Source organism: Pseudorca crassidens, chromosome 2 (assembly GCF_039906515.1).
Source record: "Pseudorca crassidens isolate mPseCra1 chromosome 2, mPseCra1.hap1, whole genome shotgun sequence".
NCBI classification, from domain to species: Eukaryota; Metazoa; Chordata; class Mammalia; order Artiodactyla; family Delphinidae; genus Pseudorca; species Pseudorca crassidens.
Genome location: NC_090297.1, coordinates 31,342,126 through 31,358,498, shown reverse-complemented (window position 1 = coordinate 31,358,498; position 16,373 = coordinate 31,342,126).

Genomic DNA, 16,373 nt, shown 5'->3' with positions numbered 1-16,373 from the left:
ACCAACCCTATGAAATATTGTGCAAAATAGCGTGTGTGTGTGTGGACGTATTTTGGGATAGATGACCCATATGTTCGTCAGCTCATCACAAGGGTCTGTTACTCCAAACAGTTAAAGAAAAAACAGAAAACAACTCACTGGCTTAAATCATCCAAGAATGGTGTCAGAGGGTTAAGAACTTCAGCTGATAACTGATTTGCCAGTCTCCCTGTCTGGCCTGGCAGCCCAGATGCTTCCTCAGGTCTATCCGAATTCTTCAAAGCGGTGCCAGCTATAAAGTGCTTTTGATATTCTGGAAAGATAAATAGTTAACAGGAGGGTTCTGCTTTCGGGAACCATATGTGCATGTCTAGTACTGGGAAGCAGGTTCAATACTTTCAAGAGATCATCAAAGGGATCTGTGATCCAAAAATGGCTAAAACCTTTCTATAACTATTCATATATATATATATGTAAAATAATGGCCATGCCTCCTGGGATCTGTCCGCCTAACCACATCTCTGGGGTTTTCCAAAACAGTTCAAATTTCAGATACTCTCTTTTACTAGACCTTATGCCAGATCAATGTGCCCCAGTATTTGAGTTGCAGAATGTGAGCGATACTACCCCAGTCCCATTCTTCGTCCCTTTTCTGTTGCTCTTCTCTGTCCTCCCCAATTTCTCCAAATTTTATTAAGATCCAAACATAGGTTAAGTTTTCTTGCATTTATCTTTGACAAATAGCAGAAATAACTCTAAAATGACTAAGCATACCAAATGTTAAGTTTATTTTATCCCATTTCTTTTCCATAAGGACATAAACGTTTACAATAGGCAAAACCAACCAACCAAACAACAGCTAGAAATAGAACATTAGGGCCAAAGAAAAAGGAGATCACAATTATCCTGGGGTTAAACATGACTGTGACTGAATTTGATATTTTAGTTCTCAGTTTTCTGGCTGCCAGGGCAAAAATGAAAGCACAGTACATGTTGAATAGATTTTGTCATCTGAAAAATCAGTTTATCAGAGGAGACAGACCGTAGATTTTTTTTCATAACACTAAATTCTAAAGGTAGTTTCTCATGTGACTTTATTAGGAACCAATAAATGATGTAATAAAGCAGTTAAGAAGATTTGAACAACAACTGCAAAGGAGAAATTAAATCGATATTTCTTGTTATGTCCAATAAAAGCCAAGGACATAAAAGCAACCTAGGGATGGTTATTTTTTAAGGGGCTTGTCTAATGTGGTCCAGGCAGATTGCTTTCTTGTGGTCTGAATTGGTCCAGAGTTAGAGCTCAGAAGGTTTGAAAAGTGTGTCCCCTGGGTCATCATTCTAAATAGCATCTCTTCTAGCTAGGGTTTTGCTAAATGCTTTGACAGTCTCTACTCTGTGATCCGTTAAAACTTTGAGAGTGCCTTATAATATTAGTGTTTTAAAACAGGAAGTTATAATTTGTTTACACATCTGACTGTGCTTCAAATCTATAAATTCCTTGAGAATAATACCCAGGCCTTACTCATCTGTGTTTCCCCATGCCCAGTACAATGTTTGAATACAGGAGGTGTAGGCACAGAATAAATATTGTTTGAATGAATAAATAGTTATTATTTCAAGGTTGTTCTCTGTCCCTGAAAGCTGATAGTCCACATTGCTGAATGAGGGTGGATTCAGATGATTCAGAAACCAAACGAGTAGGTGGTATACCCTATTATAAGCTGCAGTTGACAGTGGCCAAACCAGAGGGATGTCCTTGAGGGAAGCACATAGGCTGCTCTGACAGCTTCTCAGTGTGATTTCTCCTTATGAGGTCACCACAGTCCGGGTCTGCTTTGCTTTGCGTATTCAGACACTTGACCAGTCACAGACATACACACACATTACTAATTACCTTTCATGTACTGGGCACTATGCTATCATGGCTGAAGATACTATAAAAAGACATATGGTTCCTGCCCTCCTAAGGCTTCCAGTCTATTAGAGATGGCAGACATTAATCAAATTGTAATAACAACAACTGCATAATCACAAACTGTGACAAGTGCAATGAAGGAAAAGAACAGGATATTACAAGAGAGTGCAGCGGAGGTCTTAACCTGTCTTGGAGAGCAATGAAGACTTCTCTGGAGAAGTGACATTTGAGCTAGGGATTAACTAAACAAAAAGAGAATGAGAACACCCCAAGCGGAGGGGACAGCATATCCAAAGTCCAGTGATAGAAGACATATAATGTGTTGGAAGAGTCAAAAGAAGTCTCAAATGGCTGTGGTACAGAGCGCAAATGCAGAGTCAGGGGAGAAAAAACTGATGCAGTCTGGAGCTTGAGCATTTAATGCCTGTAGGCTTCAAGATTTTTTACCTTTATCTTAAGAGCAGTGGGAAGCCACCTCAGGGGTTAAGGAGAGAACAAAATAGTTTTAAAATGATTTACATTTGAAAAGATTCCTGCCTGTTGTTTGGGGAACAGGTTGGAGGTGAGCAGGGGTAGATGGAGGATATGCATGCCTTGTAGCATTAGTTTTATAATATTACAAGGAACCTCCCACTTCCCCCCACACACAAATTCTTTCATATCCCCACCTGGGGTGTTTCTATGATATTTCATTCACCCTGTGGATGCTCAGCAATAGGTCTGAGGCTCTGTTTACTGGTGCCAGCAATTGTCTGACCCAGGAGCATGGCTGGGCTGAAGTTGGGGCTGGGAATGCAAGGAGAGAAGAATATCATCTTCCAAAATCTTCCGGGATTCTTTACCCAGATTTCCCAAAAGAGTTATCTATAGTGGCTATCTCCCACCCACCATCTATCAACCCACACCAGTCTGATTTCACCCCTCCCATTCCACTAAAGCACCAGTGATCTCCAGGCTATGGAGGGAAGTGGACAGACATGAGGAAAGTTTAGAAGATGAAATGAACAGATCTTGGTGAGGATTAGGTATGAAGGTAAGAGAGATGAAAGATTCAAGTGTGATTCCTAGGCTTCTGGCTTTCTCAGCACCATTTTCTGAGAAAGATTTCATTGGACAAGAACCAGACTAGGAAGAAGATATGAGCGTGGTTTTGGAAATGTTGAATTAGAGTTTCCTTTAAAGCACTACTTGGGTTTCTCAAGTGTGGAGTGTGTAAGTGTGTATGTGTAAATCTGTGGGTCTGGAATTCAGGACAAGCATGGATTAGAGAAAAAAAATGACAGTCATTACTGTAGAAATGGTCATTGAAGTTGTAGGGGCAGCTGGGATTGTCTAGAGCAAGCATTCTTTTTTTTTAAATTTATTTATTTTATTTATTTATTTTTGGCTGCATTGAGTCTTCGTTGCTGTGCATGCGCTTTCTCTAGTTGTGGCGAGCGGGGGCTACTCTTCATTGCGGTGCACCGGCTTCTCATTGTGGTGGCTTCTCTTGCTGCGGAGCACAGGCTCTAGGTGCACGGGCGTCAGTAGTTGTAGCTCACAGGCTCTGGAGCGCAGGCTCAGTAGTTGTGGCGCATGGGCTTAGTTGCTCTGCGGCATACGGGATCTTCCCAGACCAGGGCTCGAACCTGTGTCCCCTGCATTGGCAGGCGAATTCTTAACCACTGCGCCACCAGGGAAGCCCTAGAGCAAGCATTCTTACCTTTTTTGTGTGTGCTATAAAATCCTTCTCTGAATGTTTTAAAATGTATAAAATAAAATACATACGATTACAAAGGAAATCTCATATATTTCTTTAGATTCATTTTCAGATAGTCTGTCAATATCCATTGAATATCCGTTGGAGACCGATAGACTACCTAAATATATAATATATATTCATTGGATATTAATAAACTATCTGGAACTGTATAATATAAAGGCTAAAAAAATTATTAAGATGAAATAGAAGAGGGAATTACCTGGCGATCCAGTGGTTAGGACTCCACACTTACACTGCCGAGGGCCAGGTTCAATCCCTGGTTGGGGAACTAAGGTCAAGGGTGGGGGAGTAAGGAGAGGAGTGGTAAAACCCATCCAAAGGTTTAATGAGGGTGGAGAATGGGGAAATAAAAGTAATCAAAAAGATCTTATCTTTTGAGGGGAAGGGAAAGAAGTAGGGGAAGAAAGCATCTCTATATGGCAAATAGTTGATATTTTTTTACATGACAGTAGAAAAATATGTGTGCATCAATAAGCGTAGGGAAAGGAAAAGAAATCATAAGTAAAATGGAAAAATATAGTAGAACTCAACAAACAACAAGAAAAAGGGGGAATGAATGGTAATTTGATAAAACCAGGGGAATCAGCAAAATAAAATAATAAACATAGTATCAGTTAAGTGAGTGTTATCAATTGCCATTAAGTGTAAATAAACTGAATGATCCCATTGAAAAACCGACTGTCCGATTGAGTTAAAAAACAAACCCAACTGTGTACTGCATATAAGAAACAGATTTAAAACAAAGTGATAAAGAAAAGTTGAAAATAAGGGAGTGGGCAAGACATCCCTGGTGATGTTAAGAAAAGTAGAAGAGGCAACGTTAATATCAGGAGGAATCTAAAGAAAAGCATTAAATTGGGTAATATAATGTATTAATAAAAAGAATAAGAAGAAGCTTTAATAATCATAAATTAAACAACATGGCAACTAAATATATAAAGCAAAAACTATTAAAAAGTCAAGGAGAACTTGATAGAAATACAATCATACTGTGATTAAACAGATTTAGTACAGAATAGGCAAAACTCAGAGGAACCGAATAATTGAATTAATGAATTTGATTTAGTAGTCATTTATGGAACCTAACATATATTGCATGTAGAATATCCTTTTTTTCATATGCGTGTGAATCATTTACAAAATTAGACCATATACTTTGTTCACAAAGAAAACATTAACACATCTTTAAAAAAAGTTTATAGGGCATACTCTAATCGTAATCCAATAAAATTACAAATGCGTAATAAAAAGGTGATAAGAAAACCTTTGAATGCCTGTAAATTAAACAGACTTCTAGATAACAGTGAAATCAAAGAGGACATAAAAACTAAAATTATAAACTATCTAGAAAGCAATGAAAAAGAGAACACTTCAGATTATAACACATATAAGACACATAACACGTATAATTGTAGAACACAGCAAATTCTTCCTTTTGTAGCCAGGGGAAATTATATAACCTTACTATCTTTATTATTGAAAATGAAATACTAAAAATATACATGAACTTAAAACTCATCTTAAGAAATTAGATGGAATTCCCTGGTGGCCTAGTGGTTAGGATTACGGGCTTTCACTGCTGTGGCCCAGGTTCAATCCCTGGTCAGGGAACTGAGATCCCACAAGCCATGCAGCACCGCCAAAAAAAAAAAAAAAAAAGGAAATGAAATGAAAAAAGAGAAGGAAAGCTATAATATAACAATCATCATAAAAGAGAACTAAAGGTGATTAAACATCTACCATGTAATGAAAGAATCAGAACCTGATAGTTTTCCAACTCAGTTCCATCTAACCTTTAAAGAATACACAATTCCACTGTAACTTGATCTACTAGTCTGGCCAAAATTTGGAAAGCTCCCCAATGCATTTTATAAAGCTGACATAATTTAAAAACCAAATTCTGATAAAGATAGTTCCAAAAAAAAAACTATGACCCACCTTTACTAATGAATAGAGGCAAAAATTCTAAATAAAATATTAGCAAATGAAATTTAGCACACAAGAATAATACACTGCAACCAAATTGGGTAATTTCATATATATGAAGGTAGTTAGAATTTCAGGAAATGTATCAATGTAGTTCATAAACTTCATGAGTCAAACAAGAAAAGTCTTAAGGTGATATCAGTACATGCTGAAAGGCTTTAATAAAATTCAATAGCCATTCTTTTTTTTTTTTTTTGCGGTAGGCGGGCCTCTCACTGCTGTGGCCTCTCCCGTTGTGGAGCACAGGCTCCGGACGTGCAGGCTCAGCAGCCATGGCTCACGGGCCTAGCCACTCCACAGCATGTGGGATCTTCCCGGACCGGGTCACGAACCCGTGTCCCCTGCATCGGCAGGCGGACTCTCAACCACTGCGCCACCAGGGAAGCCCTAGGTGTTTACTTCTAAAAAAACGTTTACCTTGTATCCACCTGCCTTACCAAATTCTCTTACTAATTCTAGTAGCTTTTTTGTCATTGTTGATATCAGCAAAATTAGTATCTCTTCTTTCCCAATGTTTTTATCAATGTATTACCTTGTTCTAATCCATATGGTAGTAACTTCAAGGCAATATTTAATAACAATGGTGATTGTGGTCATCCCTGTCATATTTTAACTGAAATAGTTCAGGAGTTTGCCATTTGGAATGCTGCTCTTTGTTGGTTAAAGATAGTTTTTTTTTTTTTTTTTCTTTTCGTGTTTAAGAAATTCATCTCCACTTCTTAATGTTAATTTTTCCTTTTTATTATTTATTTATTCAGATGAATGTGGTTCTCATGTATATTAGAGGACTCAAATTTGCCTGTGCCTAACTGATAAGGTGAGTTTGCTTTTAGCATGTAATTAGAGCAAACTGCACATTCTTGTTAAGAATGGCTATTGAGAGACTTCCCTGGCGGTCCAGTGGTTAAGAGTCCACACTCCCAGTGCAGAGGGTCTGGGTTCGATTCCTGGTCGGGGAACTAGATCTCACATGCTGTAACTAAGAGCCTGCATGCCAGGACTTCCCTGGTGGCACAGTGGTAAAGAATCCACCTGCCAATGCAGGGGACATGGGTTTGATCCCTGGTCTGGGAAGATCCCACATGCTGCAGAGCAACTAAGCCCATGCGCCACAACTACTGAGCCCGTGCTCTAGAGCCCATGAGCCACAACTACTGAGCCCGAGCACCACAAGTACTGAAGCCTGTGTGCCTAGAGCCCATGCTCTGCAACAAGAGAAGCCACCACAATGAGAAGCCCACATAATGAGAAGCCACCACAATGAGAAGCCCACATAATGAGAAGCCACCACAATGAGAAGCCCACAATGAGAGGCCCGCATACTGCAAAAAAAAAAAAAAAAGTAAACACCTAGAAATGGAAATGGGAAAAACTTTATTCTCAATAACACTATAAATACCAAGGAACAGATCAATATTCCCTCTGAACATTGATACAAAAATTCTCAACAAAGTACAAGCAAACAGAATTCAGCAGCATACTAAAAACACCCATGACCCAGTGGGATTTATTCTGGAATGTAAGAATGGTTCAACATACAAAAATTGATCAATGTAATACACCACATCAACAAAATGAAGAAAAAAACCCACCGTTATCTCAATTGATGCAGAAAAAGCATTTGACAAAATTCAACACTGTTTCATGATAAAAACACTCAGCACAATAGGATTAGAAGGGAATTACCTCAACACAATAAAGGCCATGTATGAAAAACCTAAAGCAAATATCATACTCAGTGGTGAAAGACTAAAAGCTTTTCTTCTAATATCAGGAACAAGGGAAGAATGCCTGCTTTTACCACTTCTATTCAACATAGTACTGTAGTTCTAACCAAAGCAATTAGGCAAGAAAAAGAAATAAAGGCATCCAAATTGGAAAGGAGGAAGCAAAATTATTTGTTTGCTGATGACATGATCTTGTATGTAGAAAACCCTAAAGACTTTGTTAGAACAATAAATGAATTTATCAAAGTAGCAGGATGCATACTCAACACACAAAAATCATTTTCTGTACACAGTGTATAGAAAATGATTTCATAATCTCAAAAGGAAATTACAAGAACAATTCCATTTACAATAACATCCAAAAATAAAATACTTAAGAATTAACTTAACCAAGGAAGTGAAAAACTTGTACAATGAAAACTACAAAACTTTGCTGAAAGAAATTAAAGACGACATAAATTAATGAAAACATGTCACATGTTCATGGATTGGAAGACTTAATATTGTTAAAATGTCAATACTACCCAAAGCGATCTGCAGATTCAATGCAATCTCTATCAAAATCTCAATGACATTTTTTTGCCAAAATAGAAAAACGCATCCTAAAATTCATAGTGAATCTCAAGGGACTGGAATAGCCAAAAAATCTTGAAAAAGAAGAACAGACTGGAGGCTCACACTTTCTGTTTTAAAACTTAGCTACAAAGCTACAATAATCAGAACAGTGTGTTATTGGCATAAAGACAGACATATAGACCAATGGAATAGAACAGAGAGCCCAGAACTAACCCCTCACATGTATGATCAAATGATTTTTGACAAAGGTGCCAATGGGGAAAGAACAGTCTTTTCAACAAATGGTGCTAGGAAAACTGGATATCCACATGCAAAATAATAAAGTTGGACCCTTACTTAACACTGTATACAAAAATTAATTCCAAATGGAGCAAGGACCTAAATGTAAGACCTAAGACAATAAAACTCTTAGAAGAAAACATAGGACAAAATCTTCATGACCTTGGGTTTGGTAAGGATTTCTTGGGTATGACATCAAAGGCACTTGCAACAAAAGAAAAAATAGACAAATTGGACTTCATGAAAAATTTTTAAATTTGTGCATCAAAAGACACTATCCACAGAGTAAAAAGGTGACCCACAAATGGGAGAAAACATTTGCAAATCATATATCTGGTGAGGAATCAATATCCAGTGTACATAGAAAAGTTTTAAAACTCAACAACACCAAAAAAAAACTGATTCAAAAATGGGCAAAGGACTTGAATAGACCTTTCCCAAAGAATATATATGAATGATCAGTAAGCACATGAAAAGATGTTCAACATCACTAGTCATTAGGGAAATGCAAATTAAAACTATAATGATATAATACCTCACACTCACTAAGATGGCTACTATAAAAAAATAGAAAATAACAAATGTTGGTGAGGATGTAGGGAAATTGGAACCCTTGTGCATTTTTGATGGGAATGTAAAATGGTATCGCAACTACAGAAAACAGTATGGCAGTTGCTCAAAAAGTTAAAAACAGAATTACTGTATGATCTATCAATTCCACTTCTGAGTATATACTCAAAATAATCGAAAGCAGGATCTTGAAGAGATATTCATGCACCCGTATTCATAGCAGCATTATTTACAATAGCTAAAACATGGAAGCAAACCAAGTATCCACTGACTTATAAATGGATAAGCAAAATGTGGTTTATACAAACAATGGAATATTTTTCAGCCTTAAAGGGGAAGGAAGTTGTGCAATATGCTACAATAACATGAATAAACCTTGAGTGAAGTAAGTCAGTCACAAAAAGACAAATACTGTATGATTCCACTTATGTGAGGTACTTAGAGTAGTTAAATCATAGACATGAAAAGTAGAATAGTGGTTGCTAGGGGCTGGGGGAAGGGAGGAAATGAGGAGTTATTGTTTAATGGATGTAGTTTCAGTTTTCCAAGATGAAAAGATTTATGGGGATGGATGGTGGTGACGGTTGCACAACAATGTGATTGTACTTAATACCACTGAACTGTACACTTAAAAATAGTTAAGATGGTAAATTTTTTGTTATATGTATTTTGCCACAACAAGAAAAGGAAAAAAAGAAAAAAAAAATACCCTAGGAATAAGTTGAACAAAATCACAGGTCATATATAAAGAATATGATTAAATCTTATTGAACAACATAAAATTAGAGCTAAACAAATGGAAAGTTATGTGTTCTTGGATAAGAAAACAATGTTATAAAAACAAAAAGGTTTTAAAAATATTTATATTGAGTGCAATTCCAGTTAGAATACTGACAGGCAGTTGTTTTTTTTTTAATTTTATTTTTTTTAAAAAAATTTATTTATTTATTTTTGGCTGTGTTGGGTCTTCATCGCTGCACGCAGGCTTTCTCTAGTTGCGGTGAGCAGGGGCCACTCTTCATTGCAGAACATGGGCTCTAGAGTGTAGGCTCAGTAGTTATGGTGCACGGGCTTCGCTGCTCTGCGGCATGTGGGAGTTTCCCTCACCAGGGCTTGAACCCGTGTCCCCGGCATTGGTAGGCGGATTCTTAACCACTGCACCACCAGGGAAGTCCTGACAGACAGTTTTTTAAAAAATCTATTGAACTGAATTGTTAAAATGATCTTAAACCCATATGGAAGACTATATAACCTAGAATAATCAAGAAAAGTATGAAAATTAAGTACAATGAAGGGAGACTACTTGCTTAACTAGATACCAGAAAACTCAGAAAACTGCTGTTCACAAATTAATACAACATTGGCATAAAAATATACCATTGGAAAGTAATAGAATATCTAGAACTAGATATTAGAATATAAGAGAGTTCAGCATATGACAACACTGTCATTTGTCATAGAGGGAAAAACATGGTTCCTCTAGTAAATGATGCTGTAAATCTGGTTCTATATATGGAAGAAAATAATTTGACCCCATCTCATACAATTTCAAAACATGGTTTAAATATTATCATTTAAATATAAACATAAAATAATAAAAATCTTGGAAGAAAATCTAGGAGGGGATCTGACATACAACATAGTGACTATGGTTAATAATATTGCACTGTATACTTAAAATTTGCTGAGAGCAGACTTTAAGTGTTCCCACTATAGCACATACAAAAGGTAACTATGTGAAATGATGGGTGTGTTAATTAACTTGACTGTGATAATCATTTCACAATGCATACCAATATTGATTCATCCCTGGGAATTCCCTGGCAGTTCAGTGGTTAGGACTCCTGCGCTCTCATTGCTGAGGGCCTAGGTTTGATCCCTGGTTGGGGAACTAAGATTCCCACAAGCCGCGCAGCCCAACCAAAAAAAAAAAAAAAAATCATCCTATTGTACACCTTTAAAAAATCATGTTGTACAGCCTAAATATATACAATTTTTATTTGTCAATCATATCTCAGTAAATCTAGGGGAAAAAAAGACACCTTCCCCAGTAAAGTAGCCGTGTAAACTGCAGGTGCTTAAAACATTTCGGTGAAATTTGAATATGTTTACATAATTTAAAGAGGAAAACATTTAAAAATAAAAGCAACTATTTTTATTTTGTATAAGTTTTAAAAAAGAAAGAAAATGTAGGAGACCATATGTACAATCTAGGTATGAGGTAGGAGGGTAGCACACTCAGATTATAAAATAAAAGAACTACTTGACCAAATGAAACCTTCTAAATGAATTTATAAAAGAGACAACAAATCTGGGAGGAAAATTCAATAGAGAGGATGGAAAGTTAATATTTATAACATGAAAGGAATACCTACAAACAGACAAGAAGGGAACTGATAACTCTGTAGAAAAAACGGACAGAGGACGTGACGAAGTAATTCACGGAAGAACAAGTCTGAATGGACAAGAAGCGTATAAGAAGTGCTAAGTCTCACTAATAGCCAGAGAAATGCAAAATAAAGTAACAATGAGATATCACTTTATATTTATCAAACTGTGAAAGTTAAAAAATTCAGATACTATTTATTGCTGCTGGGGTTGCTGAAAAAGAGGAATTATTATATATTGCTGTAAACTGGTAGAGTCTTTTCCAGAAAGCATTTCAGCAACATCTGTTAAAAATAAAAACATACGTTTTCTTTTACAAATCCCACTTCTGGGTAGACACCCTAAGAAAGAAAAGCACTGGAATATATCTACTTAGATGTTTATTGCCACATTGTTCGCAACGGCCAAACTGAGATTAAAGAGAATATTCATCATTCAAGCAGTGATTGAGTAAAGTATGGTACATTTAATGCAGCTATTAAAAAGCATGGATCAGAAGTATGCAAATTTACATGGTAGGATTTTTAAAAGGAAACTAAGGTATGGAGAAATTACCTAAGACATCCAAGATGGCACACCTAAAAAGGAGTTTGGGCCAGGATTCAAAAAGTCTGGGTCAGAGTCCATGAATCAGCCACTATACTATGTTCCTTCTGAGCAGGAGTGACTAGAAAGTTGGTAGAGGATGACAAATAAAAGGGAGAAAAAGAGAGAGGTCGCTAAATACCATGAACGTTTAAAGGGTCATGGAACAAAGGCGGAATAATTATCTGGTAGCAACTGTGTTGTCCCCCCACTCCTTCCCCGCCCAAGACAGGACAGGACAGGAGAGGCTCCCCTTCCTAGCTCTCAATGTGGTATAGGAATGGTGACTTTTCTTAGGTTACCAGAGGTCTCTTCGGCTTCCTTTGTTGGGTTACAGAAACTTGGCAACAGGTACCACAGTGCTTTGAGGCTTCTTACCATCCCTTCCTGAGCTGATCCTGTGTCTCCTCTCTGTTGGTGTGGCTCTGACTGCCCCTGCTGCTGGCCACTGCTGGTGCAGCTATTATCATTCCCAGAGATGGGAGACAGTGGAAGACTGTCTTCTCTCTGCCACGTAGCAGAGTAACGTGGTTAAAACACAGACCTGGGCACCTGGTAGATGTGTTTTCAAATCCCAGCTCTGTTGTTGACCACTTGTGTTAGCCTAGGCCAGTCACAACTTCTCTGAGCATTAATTTGCCCACCCGTAAAATGAACCTACATTACAGGTCAATTGTCAAAAGTAACTGAGTAATGTACCTCAAATGCTTAGCACAGCTCTTAGTAATAAAGTTCGAAAGTTTCCCTCAGTAACCCACAAACTTTCTTCCCATTATTTGCAATGGGACTCCAACAAATAAAGAAGTTGGGCAGTGAGCAAACAGTTTTGCTTTCATATCTTCTAAGAAAATTTTTAAAAATTGTGTACTCCTATGCATATATTTAAGCTGACATTTAAATTTTTTCACTCAGGTGAAATATCGTAAAGAATAGGATTTCCAGCATATTGCAGATATTAACATTTTGAACTCAAAAAAACCATTATGTAACTATTTTGAATATATTGAGTAGAATCTGAACACTATCAAGTGGTCTAGAATGAGAGTTCTGACCAATGAGCACACCATATCAGATAGTGCTTGACCGAACTAAGAAAAGTATGACCATGACACCACCACTGGATATTTGTTACTGCCAGAATCTTGATATCATTGCTGCATCCTTTCAGAATCACAAATTGAATCTTTACAAGTGTTCAGTGTCCCAGCCTTGAGCATCTTACTGGTTATTGGCCCATGGCCAGTTGATAGGGGAGAGGGAAGGAAAATACATGTCTCCTCTCAACCTTCTGTCATATAGTTTGGGCTTCTCCCTCCTACTGAGACCATAAATGGGACAATTCCCTCAAAATAGGAAGGGTGCTCAGGCCAAAAAACAAGAAGGTACATTTCAGAAATGAATAATAAAAACAGTAGCCAATATTTATTGAGAGATATTTGGATGCAAGTTTTACATATGTTTACTCTGTTAATGCTCACAATAGCTCTGTGAGGTACATTGTATTATTATGCTATGTGGTAGGCTAAACCATGGCCCCCAAAGATATCCACTCCCTACTCCCTAAACCTGTGTATATGGCAAAGGGTAAATATTACCTGTTATATACTAAAGAATTTGCTGGTCTTATCCCTGTGAAGTGAATTATATCTCAAACAAGCTGTTATAAAAACTAATTAATACATGGGATTTCCCTGGCTGTCCAGTGGTTAAGACTCCTTGCTTCCACTTCAGGGGTCACGGGTTCGATTCCTGGTCCAGGGAACTAAGATCCCACATGCCAACACGGCATGGCCAAAACAAACAAAAAACTTATTAATACATAGTAGAATTGCTATGGAAGATAATTCTGATTTCACCTTGAAGGTGGATCTGTGGCTGCCAACAGTTCCAGAGTCACATAATCACAGTATTTTAACCAGAAAGGAAAGGAGCATCTTTCTCCCAACTCTGCTTTGAAAAAATCTCAGGGAAAATGCTGATTCACCTGTTTTGGGTTATGCTCACATTCCTGTGTCCCAGGGACTCACAGGTCTGTGATCAGAAGTGAGGGAGGAGTCTGGGAAGACAAAAAACAGGATTCCACTGCATTAGGGAATACATGCAGAATTAATTGCAGAGATTGCCTAGAGAAGTTTGGCAGAATCCGAGAGGGAATACTGCGGCTTGAATATCAAGAGTCTGCCACAAAGGAGCAGCAAGCACACAGTTAGATCAGGCATGTTTGTTTGCTTTGAGGAGTCTCAGTAGAGACGCACGATTTAAGGAATTAATTAAAGCTGTAGCCATTGTCTTAATAGCTTACAGGGCTGTAAGGTAAATTCAGAACCAACAGTCTGGCCAGCAAAGAACTTAGAACAATGTAGAGGAAGAAGTTCGAAGCTATAAAAACCATACACACGCAGGGATAGATAGATAGATAGATAGATACACAAACTGATTAGAGTAGTTGTTTTTCGGAAATGTGCTTGAGGGACACACTCATTTTTTTGTTTTCATTTTTTGTGTTTTTTAAATATTTTGCAATATTTTATAAGAAATAAAGTTTTTTTTAAAAAAAACAAAAACTGTGTGAAAAAGAAATGGAGCTCTCTTTATTGTCAGACTGTCCTTATCTTCTCCAGGACTCTTCACTCTCACTGGCTATTAAAAGTAGATTAGGACTTCCCTGGTGGCGCACTGGTTAAGAATCCGCCTGCCAGTGCAGGGGATACAGGTTTGAGCCCTGGTCCAGGAAGATCCCACATGCCGCAGAGCAAATAAACCCATGTGCCACAACTGCTGAGCCTGTGCTCAAGAGCCCGTGAGCCACAACTACTGAGCCCACGTGCCACAGCTACTGAAGCGCGCGCGCCTAGAGCCCGTGCTCTGCAACAAGAGAAGCCACCGCAATGAGAAGCCCGTGCACTGCAACGAAGAGTAGCCCCCGCTCGACGCAACCAGAGAAAACCCGTGCACAGCAACGAAGACCCAACGCAGCCATAAATAAATAAATAAATTTATTTAAAATTTTAAAAAATTAAAAAAAAATAGATTAGAAAAAAAGTGTGTATTTTATACTCCACACTCATAAAACAAAAAGGGAGAGCACAGCAACGAAGACTCAACGCAGCCATAAATAAATTTATTTAAAAATTGAAAAAATTAAAAAAAAGATTAGAAAATGTGTATTTTATACTCCACACACGTAAAACAAAAAGGGAGAGGTATACATTCACATACCCTTAGATAATCTTTGGAACGATAAACAGGAAACTGGTAGAAGTCAATGATTCTTGCAAGGAAAACTTCAGGATTGGAGGATAGAGGAGGGTACTTTTCATTGCGTACTGTTGACAATGTTTGAATTGTTTTACTCTGTGAATGTATTGCGTATTAAAAGTAATTTTTAGGGACTTCCCTGGTGGTGCAGTGGTTAAGACTCCATACTCTCAATGCAGGGGGCCCAGGTTCGATCCCTCGTCCAGGACCTAGATCCCACATGCATGCTGCAACTAAGAGTTCACATGCCACAACTATGGAGGCCACCTGCAACCAAATAAAGACCTGATGCAACTAAATAAATATTTTAAAAAATAATAATAATTTTTATTTTTTAATTGAAGTATAGTTAATTTACAATGTTGTGTTAGTTTCAGGTGTACAGCAAAGTAATTCAGCTATTATATGTGTGTGTGTGTGTTCTTTTTCAGATTCTTTTCCATTATATGTTATTACAAGATACTGAGTAGAGTTCCCTATGCTATACAGTGGGCCCTTATTGTTTACCTATTTTATATACAGTAGTGTGTATATGTTAATCCCAAACTCCTCATTTATCTTCCCCTACCCCCACTAACCATAAGTTTGTTTCCTGTCTGTGATTCTGTTTCTGTGTTGTAATAAGTTCATTTGTATCATTTGTTTTAGATTCCACATATAAGGGATATCAGATGATATTTGTCTTTCTCTGTCTGACTTACTTCCCTTAGTATGATAATATCTAGGTCCATTTATGTAGCTGCAAATGAGATTATTTCATTCTTTTTTATGGCTGAGTAATATTCCATTGTATATATATATACTACATCTTCTTTATCCATTCATCTGTTGATGGACATCTAGGTTACTTCCATGACTTGGCTATTGTAAATAGTGCTTCTGTGAACATAGGGGTGCATGTATCTTTTCGAATCATAGTTTTGTCTGAGTATATGTCTAGGAGTGGGATTGCTGGATCATATGGTAACTCTATTTTTAGTTTTTTTAAGGAATCTCCATACTGTTTTCCACAGTGGCTGCACCAATTTACATTCCCACCAACATTGTAGGAGGGTTCTCTTTTCTCCACACCCCCTCCAGCATTTGTTATTTGTAGACTTTTTAATAATGGCCATTCCAACTGGTGTGAGGTGATATCTCATTGTAGTTTTGATTTGCATTTCTCTAATAATTAGTGATATTAAGCATCTTTTCATAAAATTAATTTTTTAAAAAAGTAGCGTTCAGAGATTGAATAAAGGTGGAATGGTACTATCTGAGGCAGAGAGGGTAGATAGCTATCTCCACATATGTGCCAGTCCCCTCCTACCCTGCCTCCCTATACTGCAGAAGCTGGAAAGCTAAA